At 54.1% G+C, this 12,740-nt stretch overlaps 1 protein-coding gene across 4 annotated transcripts in view; it reads left to right on the forward strand.

The window, feature by feature from the left end:
* The window catches only part of SH3BP4 (SH3 domain binding protein 4), an 82,927-nt gene that overhangs the window by 13,394 nt on the left and 56,793 nt on the right, over positions 1-12,740 (forward strand). Inside the window, exon 2 of one of the 4 annotated variants that reach the window (XM_047721440.1) lies at positions 11,088-11,199. The exons of the other annotated variants lie outside the window; for them this stretch is intronic. The gene's annotated coding sequence lies outside the window, so the exon portion shown is untranslated. The remainder of the gene's footprint in view (positions 1-11,087; positions 11,200-12,740) is intronic. 4 annotated transcript variants of the gene reach the window in all.

The raw sequence follows: 12,740 nt of genomic DNA on the forward strand, positions 1-12,740 counted from the left end.
TCCTCATGACCCTGAGTGGTAGATGTTCAGAGATGAGTCTTCATACCTAAGAAGTTTGCCTTCAGATAGCTCCCATTTTGTGGTGCCTTTCTGGTTAGCCCCTATGTATTGAACTAAGAATTAGTACAGTATGAGAAGCCCTTCCGCCCAAAGGGGTGAAGGTACCTCTGCTTTTCCTGCCACCCCTGGAGGAGCCCCACAGGCCCTTCCCTCCACCAGGTCCCGGGCCATGGCAGATGGAACTAATGGCAGGCTGTAGTCACCCAGAAGGTCTGGAACTCAGGTTAGCTTTGTGGTAAATGTGATGATGGATGGAAAGTTCCAGAATATTTGAACCAGAGGGAATAAACAGAAGGGGCAGCATCCGTAGAACCCTGGTGGGGACCCGTGGTTACAATTGTGTTTTCATGGTCTGCCCCCCCACCCCCACCCCTGGCCAGGAATCGTCACGTGATGTCTGCCTAGAGCCAGCAGGACCCTGCTTTTTCTGAGGAGTCTTTAGCTCCTATTTTAATATCCTCTTCAACCCAGGAGTCAGTTTTTTTCAAGTACTTAATGTTTTTCCTTTTCTGTTTTTCCCTCTTTCGTCCCCTTTATGGAAGCACTGGGGCTCCATACAGCCTGTAGGAATGCCTCCGGTGTTTTCCACTATTCCTTGGATACTCTCACGGCAGTTGTATTTTCTCCAGGACAGGAAGTTGGCTGTGGGTCGATTAAATTCAGCTCATTGATGATGTTGCGCTTTGCGGTAGGTGCCATATGTGCCAGCTGTGGGACTATCGGATTTCGGGAGCTGGGCTCACGTTGCCCCACACGACTGCGGGGCTGTCCTTCTCTCGGGATTACCGCTGACCGTGTCTTCAACATGATAATCAGATCTTTTTGTCACTTCACAGTTTGGTCAGCGTAAAAATCCTCTTTAGCGTGTGTTCAGCGTTTCAGGTCCTGGTTTCTGACACTCAGCTGCCGCTCTTTGTGGGTCGTCTGGATTCCATGCTGTGCATAAGCGATTCTTTTCACTGGCTGAAAGCCCCGTTTCTGGACCATTGGTCTTCGGTGTGATGGTGCTACTGCTGGTTCTGTTGCCACCCGATCTGAAGCGTTTGCTTCTCGGCCCTCTTAGGGAGCCCTTTCTCCTTGGTTTGGGGTCAGTAACGGAGGACACGCCCGCTGGAGTCACCTGGGGCATGTCAGGAGTGTGTGCAGGGCTGGTTCTCATGGACTCCGCTCCTGGGGCCACCGGAGACTCTTGGCCCATCCTTCAGCTCTCCTCTTCCCACGGCCCGGTTTTCACTGAGACGTTTTGACGTGTGTGTTTTTGCGTCTGTTGTTACCCAGATTTTGTTGCGTGGGGATATCCCTTGAGTGGGTTTTGCAGTCTTGTGTGCGTATGGTTTTCATTGTGTATGTTTAATGCTTTCATCTGGGGATGACTGTGGGGTACAGTGAGGGTCTGGGCCCCAGCCACCACCCTAGGACTCTCAAAGCCCTCTCTTCTCTGTATTGGGGACACTGCATGATACGGGTCCCGGTGGGTTTCTGTGTCATGTCCTGTGTCACGCCTTGTGTATGCTGACGTCAGCTGTGAGTGGTGTGACTCTGTAACCCTGGCCTCCCCCCACCCCCGCCGTTCATTCACTGATTCCTTCATGCACAGTGGACACGGTTCCTCGGGGGGCCTCTGCTCTTTCCCAAGAACTGAAAATATGATGTGGCCTACAGACTTCTGAGGCCTTCATGGGTTTGTGGAGTAAGCCCAGACTTCAGCGTAGCGTGGCCTGCCTGGGGGACTGGCTGTCTGGCCTTTGAGTAGTTTTAGTTCCAGCCTGCTCTTCCCTGCATCCCCAGCCGGTCCCTAAGGTTCCATCGTGGTCCCTGAGGTGATGTGCGTTTGGACCTCCGATCCCTTGCTTTTGCTGGCTCCTGCTTGGTGGGCCTCTCCTCACAAGGCCTTAAGGCTAAATATCCCCCCTTCCCTGCTGCATCTGTCTCTCTCAAACACACACACAGTGAGCCTCGGCGTCCCGGTGTCTCAGTTCTGGTTGCTCCGGGCAGAACTCCGTGGTCACCGGCATCAGTGCTGAGACCCGGCACAGGTAGCATCCTTACTTTTCTTGTGAAGGTAAGGGAGTTCTTGGCATACCTCTGAACGTCAGCAGGTTTAGACTATGACCTGTCAGGGTTAAAACTATTGCAAAGGTCCCTCCTCTAGAGAGTCACTTGGTCTGCAGCTGGGACCTCTGCCTCTCTAAATTTAAAAGCATCTTAAAGTGACTGCCCAGCTGAGACGGAAAATCACCAGGTTAGAGTGACCCCCCCCCCCCCCCGCCGACCCCCCATTGGAATATGTGTCTCAGTTATCATTCCGGACATGATATTTCTAAGCTTTTGGTATACCTAAATCCATATTACAAGAATAACAAGTGCTTTTGTAACAATTCCAAGTGTTACAGACAGGAAGAGGGTGAGACATGAGTCTCTCTTCTCCCAGGGTCTAGACCACACCCGTGACCTTGACTGACCTTGACTTGTAGGGCCGATTCCATTGGGCTGCGGTGGATTCTGCTGACCTGTACCTCTCAGGTTTCTGTGTCTGTGTGTTCCCAAGTGGCGTGTAGGTAGAGTTGTGTTTTTTCTTTATCAGCTTTGGGGGAGCAAGGTCACTTTTGCCACCTCAAACTGTTGGAACGGAGGGGTTTTTTTGTGACTGCTTCAGACCTGTCTTGCGGGTACCGGGCGGGAATCATAAAGACTGTGTCTGTTTTACTGCCGGGTGTTTCCAGATAGACATTTACTCAGAAGCATCCTGAGATAAAGTAGGTTACTGTATACATGAGCTCCCTCTCTCTCTCTCTCTTGCTTATTCTCTCCCTTTAAAGATTTTATTTATTTATTTGAGAGACAGCACGAGATGGGGGAGGGGCAGCGGAAGGAGGACAAGCAGCCTCCCCACTGAGCTGGGAGCCTAACACGGGGTTTCGATCCCTGGACCCCCCAAGATTGTGACCGGAGCCCAGGGCAGACGCTTCAGTGATGGAGACACCCAGGCGCCCTGTGACCTCTGTCTTTTTTAAAAAATCTTACTTATTTTTGGGGCGCCTGGGTGGCTCAGTTGTTGAGCATCTGCCTTTGGCTCAGGTCATGATCCCAGGACTCTGGGATAGAGCCCCATATCGGGCTCCCTGCTCGGCGGGAAGCCTGCTTCTCCCTCTCCTACTCCCCTGCTTGTATTCCCTCTCTCACTGTCTCTCTCTCTCTCTCTGTCAAATAAATAAACAAAATCTTTAAACAAAACAAAACAAAACAAAACAACTTGTTTATTTTTAATTGTAAAAAAACCCACATAATATGAAATTTGCCATCTCGATTGGTTTTTAAGTGCGCCGTTCCATCGTGTAAAGTGTATGCACATTATTGTGCAGCGTCCTACAACGTTTTTTTGTCTTGCAAAACCGAAACTTACCCATCAAACCACCTCTCCTCATTCCTCCCTCCCCTCCAGCCCCCGGTAATCACCTTTCTGCTCTCCGACTCTGATCTCTGTGATGAACGTGACCATTTTAGCTCCCTTCTGTGGGTGGAATCGCGCAGTGTTTGTCCTCCTGGGACTGGCCTCTTTCATCCAGCATAGTGTCTCAGAGTGCGTTGTGCAAGAGCAACTGACGGGATCCCTTGCCTTTCGAGGCAGGATAATATCCCATGGCGAGGATAGACCCCGTGTTCTTGATGCATCGTCTGCGCACAGACGCGGTTGCGCTTCTTGGCTCTTGCGAATGGCGCTGTTATGAACAGGAGTATGCAGATACCTTTTGAGACCCTGCTTCAACGATGGTTTTGGATGTACGTACCAAGAGGTGGGCTCGCTGAGTCACGTTGGCGGTTCCGTTGTTAATTTCTCGAGGCACTGCCACGCCGTGTGCACAAAGCTTGCACCTTTTTACATTCCCGGCTACGGGGCACGAGGGTTCCAGCTCCACGGGGTCCCCAACAACTGCTGGGTCCTGTCAGTTTGGTAACAGCCCCCTGAAGGCAGGTGTGGTGATACCTCCTTGTGGTTTTGATTTGCATCAATGAGTGTTGACGGTGAGTGTCTTTTCGTGCTTGTTGGCTCATCTGCTCCTTCTAAATGGCATTTATTTACTTAGATTTTCCATAAACGGTTTTCAGCAACCCTTTTTCTTTACTCTATAGGTACCAACACGGCTTGGGGTTAAAAACAAAGACGCTAGTGAATTGTCCTAGGTGTCCGGGCTTCTCTCCCATCGCACAGTTGCTGGGGGAGCTTAGCATTACTCCCAGAAAGCCACCTCCCTCCCCTTGCAGATTGTTTAAAGAACCCATATAACGGAAGTCCACTGGGAGGAAGAACATGTGAAATACCCACATCGCCCTGGGGACCTGGAATCTGAGATTCAAAGCTGCCCAGGGCCTGTGAAAGCCATCTGGTCATTGTCAGGTCTGCTTGTGTACGCACGGTCCGTGTTTACCGTGGTAGGCTCGGAAAATGCAGCCTGCAGAAGAAATTAAAAGTCACCTGACAAGGGCAGGGGCATCTGGGTGGCTCAGTCATTAAGCATCTGCCTTTGGCTCAGGTCATGATCCCAGGGTTTTAGGATCAGGCCCCGCATCGGGCTCCCTGCTCAGCAAGGAACCTGCTTCTCCCTCTCCCACTCCTGCTTGTGTTCCCGCTCTCGCGGTCTCTCTCTGTCAAATAAATTAAAAAAAAAAGTCACCTGACAGTCTATAGCTCCATCACTGCTGCGTAGACATCACTTGGACATTATTTCAGAAATGGGTCATTCACACTCAGTCCTGCAGACCTGCTTTTTCACTCAGCACTGGTGGGGACGGGCTGGCCGGCTCGACTGACGTCCCCTGCACGCGCTGGGTGACATCACCGTCAAGGAGTGAGGTGGCCCAGGCGTGAGGTGGCGTGCTGTCTTCACCGGGGGCATCGTTGGCAGAACCTCTTCACGCCCCGCGTTGCCTGAAAGCAGGAGCTCACCCACCCCTGCCTGCTCAAGCCAGTCTTGCGGGCAAGACTTAAGCAAGCGTCCCCAGCGACATCGGACACCCTCGCTCGGCAGGAACAGCGCAGTGCTCCCTCTGTTCTGAATTCAAGCCAGCCAAGCGTTACCCACCACCTCTCATGGGGCAGCACCAGCCTAGAGGCCATTCCCACTTCAGGGGAAGAAATACACATTTCGGGCCCTCTGGAATGGCCGGTGAATGCTTTCTCTCACTTCCCTCCGCCCTGCTCCCCTTTCCGAAGCCTGGATTTGGGGGGGCCTATGGGTAGTACCGCCCACATGGAATGGGAGCCCCTTGGCGAAGTGCTTTTCTGGGTCCAGCTTGACAGGTGTGGCTGGGAAACTTTGCCTGAACCTCCAAGAAGGAATGTTTTCCTTTATTGTGGGTCAGCACCTCACCAGCCATGGGGAAACTAGATGAGAGATCCGTGAGTGCGGGGAACCTGACCCCACGTGCTCTCCTGGTGAGATACTGCGCTGGGCAGAGTGGGTGGGGTGCCTCACCCTGTGGACACGGGGCTCTGGGCTAACAGCGACCTGCAGTCCTGACTTTGAGGGACTTGCCCTTTCGGTGCTCAGGGAAACCAGGGGCTCCCGCTCTTGCTGGCATGGACGAGCTTCCCTAGCTCAGAAATAAAGAAGGGATTCATTTCTGGGCATGGCTTCTCGGGCTCCTTGCTGCTTCTTCCCTCTCCGTGGCAGCCCCTGTGTTCACTGGGTGGTGTTGGGGTGCTTTTTGGCCCAAGAGTGGGAGGAGGGAGGGAATTAGGTAGATCCGAGCCAGTCGGTTGCGCCCACCCCGGAGGGGGATATGGTTCATACCACAGCAGGCCTGCCCGGCTGGGACGCGTGGCAATTCGTAATGGGGATAATCATAAAACTTACCCTGATTACAGGCGCGTGTGACATGCGTCTGGCACACATCTTGGCCTTGCCTCTGGGAGCAGGCCGAGCGTGGCCCAGCCAGCAGCCACCTTGCGCTTTGCAGGGTTTGGGGCCTGGACAGGTGAGGGTTGGGCGTGCGGGGCAGAAATAGAACTGTCACAGCCATGAGGAACCTTGGGAGACCAGACCAAATGTCACGTGGTATCTTGGATGGGATCCTGGAACCAAAGAAGGACAGTGGAGGGGGAACCAAGGAAATCTGGATGAAGAACAGACTTCAGTTAATGATAATGTGTCTGTGTCCGTTCATCCTCTGGACAAATGTGTCATCCCAGTGTGAGAGGTTAGTAACAGGGAAACTGTATGTCGGGAGGTATATGGCAACTCCTTGTGTTATCTTCACATCTTTTCTATAAATTTGCATCTATTCTAAAATACAGTTTACCTTTAAGAATAGACAGAAGAGTGTCAGGGAAACGAGTGGGTAGTGAGGGTTCCTCAGCATGGCTCTTGGCCGGGCTGGCCCTCTGCGGGCACATCTGCGTTATGAGGCCCCACCACAGCTGGTTTTGGGGTTCGGGTGGCCTGCCAGCCCTGGCCAGCACTACCAAGGCGCCCCCTGCCAGGAGACGCCCTGGCCAGAAACAGCCCTTCTCTACAAAGCCAAGTGCAGTGGGCCCGGTCCACTCCGGGTCAGGCCGTGGCTGGGCTCTTTCCTCCAGCACGTTCTTTGTTCTCTCCTGGCCCAGACATTTAGAGGTGTGAGCCGCTCTCCTGGCCAATGAGGGAGGCTTCCAAACACAGACACAGATCATCTTTTTGCCAGGTGAATTTGAGAAAGGGGGCAGGGCCGTCGAGACAATGGGCCCATTTATAAGCTGCTCTGACATTCAGAGTCCAGAGCGTCCGGCTCTGCCCGGTGGCAGGTGTTGGGGTGGCGGCCCCGCTAATCCTGTTAGCAACAGGAGGCTGATGCATAGACAACAGGATGAGATTGTCTCCTCTGGAGACAGCCGATTAAAGTGTGTACAGAATGCACTCGGGTGCTTGGAGGCCTCTGTTCCCTTGATGTTTCCAGTTTATACACTGAGTCGTGGCACAGGGATCGAACAGTGTCACATGCCAAACACTGGGAAGGCCACCAAGGGCACACATGCACACACTTATGGGCTCAGAATCTCAGGCAAGAAGCCTTTCTTACAGGACCCGACTTGAGAGCATGTAGACCAGCGCTGGTTTCGGGCTGCACCTGCCATCTCCCAGCCCGGAGCTTCTCAGAAATCAGCCTGGGATCTTCTTAAAATGCAGATTTTGGCACCAGAGGTCTGGAGGGGGCGGGAGAGGGGACTCCATGATCCCTCAGGGTTTCCATCTGGGCTGGTGGTAGTGGTGCCCCCTGGGAGGAGAGGGCTCCTGTTTGACAACTTGTCAGAAGTTTTATTAGAAGGATGAATTGGGAGTTAAGCCTGAGCCTGAGTAAAGGAAGGAGATTGTGCTAGAAAGTGCTAGAAAGAGACGAGGAGGTGGCAGGTGGGAGGAGAAGGAGAGCAGGGAGTGGCCAAAGTGGACCGTGTGTGCATGCATGTGTGTGCACATGGGATTCTGTCCTGTGAGCACCGAGGTGGCTCTGACTGTGGATCTGGCATTGTTCTAAGCACTCCACACCTTTGAGTCACCCCCCTCAGCAGCCCTGCCAGGTGGACACCACTTTTGACCCTTTTCAGAGAGGAAGGAGGTTTTCCTACCTGCTCAGGCCCTGCAGGCAGGCGGGGGTGGGAACCCAGTCCTGAAGCCTGGGCAGTCCTGAGTCTGCGCCTCAGCCCTGGGACAGGGGGTGGGGGGCACAGATGGCGTTCCCAGCTGGTAGGTTCACACTCACGTGCATTGAACCAGAGCTCATGGGCCCTGTGCTAGGGAGCGCCAGCCACCTGTGGGCCTCTGGGGTCCACCCTTCTCCTGTGCCCTGAGGACTCAATGTGAGGTGACCCAGAGCCAGGGTGGCCCCTTTTATAGGGTCCTGACCACACCGGGGACCCCCTTGTGGCTGGCCAGGCTCTCCAGAAGGTCCTTCCCCTGGCCTCCCTTTGCCTCTCAAACCCGGGTCCGTGTGTCTCCGTCCCCAGCCGAAACTCATGGCACATTTCGGTTAAAAACCACAACATTCCTGGTACCATCATGGGGGAAGCTGGCGCAGATTCCTACGTGCCTATCCCATACGTTAGAGAGAACACATTTTCTGGTCCCTTCCCAGGAGGAACAGGCTCTGCGGTTTGTGGAGGATTTTCCCAGGGAAGGCCTGAGTTTTAGGGGGCTGGACTTCCAGAGTCCTTATTCCTTTGTGTGCCTTCCTGCCTTTCAGAATGTTGCCTGGTCATTGGACGGGGATCCGGAGGGAGAGCGGGGTGGCTACCGCCGCCCCGGGCCTCACGGTTGGCGGGGGGGTTGCTCTGCTGCCGCCAGTTTGGCCCCCCTCCGAGGATCCCTTCACAGTGTGTGTTTCTTCAGGCCGTCTGGAGAGGGCTTCGTTCACTCAGCCACTATTTGGGAGCCTGCTACGACGAGGATGTGCAGTGTCGGGCACAATGCAGAGTACCAGGCCTCCCCTCCCCCTCACCCCGTGGGCTCAGGGACCAGATGCTCTCTGCTTGTGCCCCACCCCAACCTCGGTGGCCTTGCTGGCGTGCCCTCAGGCCGTTTGTGCCCACTGACCAGAGCAGGAGCTCTGGCTGGGCTGGTTCCCTGCCGCAGACGTCATGTCTCTCTTCTGCAAGCCTGCGTAGAAAGTTCCTTTGTTCGGCAATATTGGCATGCTTGAATCAATGCTGTGGCCAAACAGGATGTGGGCTGGGTGACTCCCATGAGGATCGAAGCCGGGGGTGGTTCTTGTTTTCAGTTGTCTTAAGAGGTAACACCCACCACTGCCACCACCGCTACCACCAGGCACAGGGCACTTCGGGGCCCTGGAGGAGAGCCCCCGGCCTGATGGGGGCCCTGAACTCTGCAGGCCCTCTGACCCCACCTTAAACTGCAGGGAAGGGAGTCAGGGAAGAGGTGGGAGTGAATTCTGAGTCATCATCTAGCCCCTGAGGAGAAGGCTTCCAGGTAAAGCTTGGAAACCTTGGAACTTGGTTTGCTAGGAGCGGGGACAAGGATTTCCAAGTGGGCCCTGCTTCTCCGTGGAAGCTGGTCTGTTTTGTTTGTGGGGCAGGGTGAACGGGAGGCAGCTACAGTGTGAGGGTGCCTTTCCTCGCTCTTCCCCGAGGTGCCAGCAGGCCAGCCATGGGGTCCCCTAAATCTTGAGTCAATACAAAGAACACGTTGCAGATGAACAGAAAAATCACAAAAGCAACGAACGCCTGGAGAGATTTGTACAGCCACTACCCAGGCTGAGAAGTGGAAGTTCAGCTTTGAATTCCTGCCTCCCCTGCCCCCAGTGCCCATGTCCTCTCACCGTACCCCCAGTGTATTTTACCCAGTCTAGCATAAGCATTTAAGTAGCCCCTAACTTGAACTTGGTGATTTTTCCCCTGCTCTTTACAGTTTCTTCACATAGCCAGTAAATTTGGGTCCTTAAGCATTGTCCATCGTTTTTCATGCTTGCGACGTGCATGTACATGGAAGCCCGGGCTTTCTGGTCTGTGGGTGGCCCACCCTGACAACGGGTCCCCACCTGATGTTCACACCCTTGCATAATCCCTCCCCGTGCCTGGCATCCCACTTCTGATAGGGATCGCCCACTGATGGACGTCCCTTCATGGTTGGGTTACATAGGATTACAGCTTCCTTCTTGATGACAGTCTCTGTCTCGTGCTTGCTTTGAGCAAGCATGATGCCGTCCCCAGAGTCCCACTTGGCAAGGACCTCAGGCCCAGCCAGCAAGGGCCTGAAAGCTGCCAGTAAGTACGGAGCCTTCGGATGGTTCAGGTCTTGACTGTAGCCTGAAGTAGAGGACCCAGCCAAGCCCATCTGGATCCCCAACCCATAGAAACCGTGAAATAGGCATGTCACGTGTGGTTACGTGTTCCGCAGCACGGGGTGCCCGGTGCGTGATCTTCTGAGAGTTCCTTTCTAGCTTGTACCCCTGTTTACTTCCTCCCTCTGCCCTCAGGTCTGGAGCTTGTTCACAGCCCTTGCTGTTGGTGGCTGCCTCGGGGAGCCTGTCACGGGGGGCTCTGCACCCCCACCCCTGCTCCCTGTGGTTGGACTTTTCATTTTGGGAAGAGGGAGGTCTTGATGGAAGGGAGAGGCTGTCTGATTTGTTCTAATTTATGCTTTCTTCTGGACGAATCACTCTAACCTAATGTTTATCCGCTTTCCCCCGGGGCTTCCAAGGTGAAGGTTCTTTCCTGGTTTTTAACTCCTTCTCCTTACTGAATTGGAGGATTTCTTTGAATTTTCTGGAAAACGAGCCTTTCTTGCTTGGAGTGCTGCAGGTTTCCCCGTTGGCCGCTTGGCCACGCAGACTTTCACGGTGCCCGTAAGTCACATGCTGAATCCTGTCTCTGGGGGCTCATTTGCAGAATTACTTTCGAGGGTTCCAGTTCTGGCCGGTTGAGGTCCAGTCTTTGGGTGGCGGTGGCTGTCCCTGTGAAATTAGGCTCCTGTTTACCGTAATTATTACTCCCTGTGGCGAGTCTGGCCGCTGGGTCTCCTGTGGGCCGCCCCCTGGCCTGGGAGTACTTTCTGCTGGAGGAGCTGGCGTCCACCTCTCAGTTTGGAGAAATCGGTGAGTCAACGCTGGACCTCGGGCTCGGGGACGCGCCCGCCAGCCGCTCTCAGTCTGCATTTGGCTCTGTGCTCTGGAGGTGATTGCTGACGGAATGTGGGTCTGGGGAGACTGTGCCCACATGTTTAGAGCAAGTGCATTCCTAGAGAAAGTTAAAATTAGAAAAAGCGTCTCCATTTCCTGCCATTCAGTGGCAGTTGGCTCGTGTTTGTTTGCACAAGGATTTTTCTGGTAACCGTCTGTAGTCGGTTTCTGGTGGAATGTGAGGTGAAGTCATGATTTTCGGGATGGAGGTGATCGGTTTCCATGGCGATCTTTGTTGTGGGAGAGTGACTGCTTTGTTGTGAGTTCTTGCAGATTAGGCGGGAATGGAAAAATATTATTGAAACAACCCTTTCCTCTAGCCAGCAAGAATGTTTCATCATTTTTTTTTTTTAATTCTTTAGTGGGAAGTTACCATCTTTGTTAGTGAAGTCCAGGAGGAGCGGACCACAGTGGGCTTGGCGGCTGATCGCCCCTCCTCCTCCCTGGGAGGCCGCCCCCCACCCCTCCCCAGAGGTGAGGCGCCTCCCTTGTACAGCCCGGCTAGGTTTAGCAAATAGGAACACACGACACCTAGGTACATTTGACTGTCTGGGACATATCTACACTAATACAATTATTTGTCCTGCATTTGAAGTTCAAATTTAACTGGGTGTCCTGTATTTTCTCTGGAGACCCAATGCCCACCTCGGCCCCGGCTGTTCTTTGCGGTCCTTGTGCTGGGTCTTGCGTGGTGCCCAGGCCTCTGGGCGGGCTGGCTTGTGGCACTTGGGGACACACCTGTGGCTTCCCCAGTTTTGTGCCGTGCGGTACGCGGACAGTCCCTGGTGCCAGCACAGGGCTGGCTTCTGTCGGCACCGCACCGAGGGAAGGAGCTCACCCATGCTGGCCGGCCTGGAAGTGCCTTCCTTTAATGGGGTGTGTTGCCAGGAGCTGAAGTCACAGGCTTTGGGGGAGAGGTGGGTAGGCGCTGGGCCTTGGGCAGGGAGGGGGCTGAGGAGGCATTCCCTGCAGCAGGAGGTGGGATGTGTGTGCAGGAGTTTTGGGCTCGTGTGGCTGACCTGCTCGGTGAAGGGAGTTGGCAGTGGGTACTAGGAGGCTGGAGGTGGACTAGGGCCAAATGGGGGAGAGCCTTGAAATGGCTCAGGAAAGCTAGGCCCCAGGCCCCAGGGCCGGTGAACAGGGGAAGAGCAGATGAAGCAGCAGGTGGGAGGGTAGCTTTGGTGGAAGAATAGGGCAGCTGGGACCCCCTGGGAGCTGATGAGTTGCTCCAGAAGCAGACTGCAGGTGGCAGGAACGTTCAGGCGACAGGTGCTAATAACGGAACGTCTTACCAAGTGCTAGGTGCAGTCTTGGGGCTGGGACACAGTGGTGAGTGAGACAGGTGGGTTCCTGCCCCCACAGGCAAAGCAGGTTAGTTTGTTCTGGACACAGATGCTGACCCCTCCGGGGGCTTCCATAGGGCCATCTGAGCGAGCACCTGCTGTGTCCAGGCGTTCCAGCTGCACGGGATGAAATCCCGGCCTTCCCAGAGCGATTTCTTATAGTAGAAGAGAAAGGAAATAAAACCATCAACAGAATGTCAGGAGTGAGAAGTGAAGTTGGCCGCGGGATTAGGGGCTGAAAGTGTGCTGGATTGGATGGGATATGGGAGGCTGAATAATCCCCCCCCAACCCCCGAGATATTCCCATCTTAGTCCTAGACTGTGAATGTTTCTTTATATGGAAAAAGGGCTTTGCAGGTATGAGTCATTTCAGGAGAGATGACCCTGGATTATCCTAAATATGGTGTAATGACAGGTGTCACTTTAAGAGTGAGGCAAAGGGATCTGACCTCAGGGAGTGCCTTCTGAGGAGGGAGACAGGGGTGATGGGCTTCGAGGATGAAGGAGGGTCCACAAGCCAGGAGCACAGGTGGCCACTAGAACCTAAAAAAGGTGGGGAAGGGGATTCCCTCCTTAGAGCCTCCAAAAGGAACCAGACCTGCCAGGGCCTTGACTTTAAAGTGTGTTTCAGATTTCTGGCCTCCAGGCTATAAGAGAATGAGCTGGTGTTTC

This window comes from Lutra lutra, chromosome 3, assembly GCF_902655055.1.
Source record: "Lutra lutra chromosome 3, mLutLut1.2, whole genome shotgun sequence".
Lineage (NCBI taxonomy): Eukaryota > Metazoa > Chordata > Mammalia > Carnivora > Mustelidae > Lutra > Lutra lutra.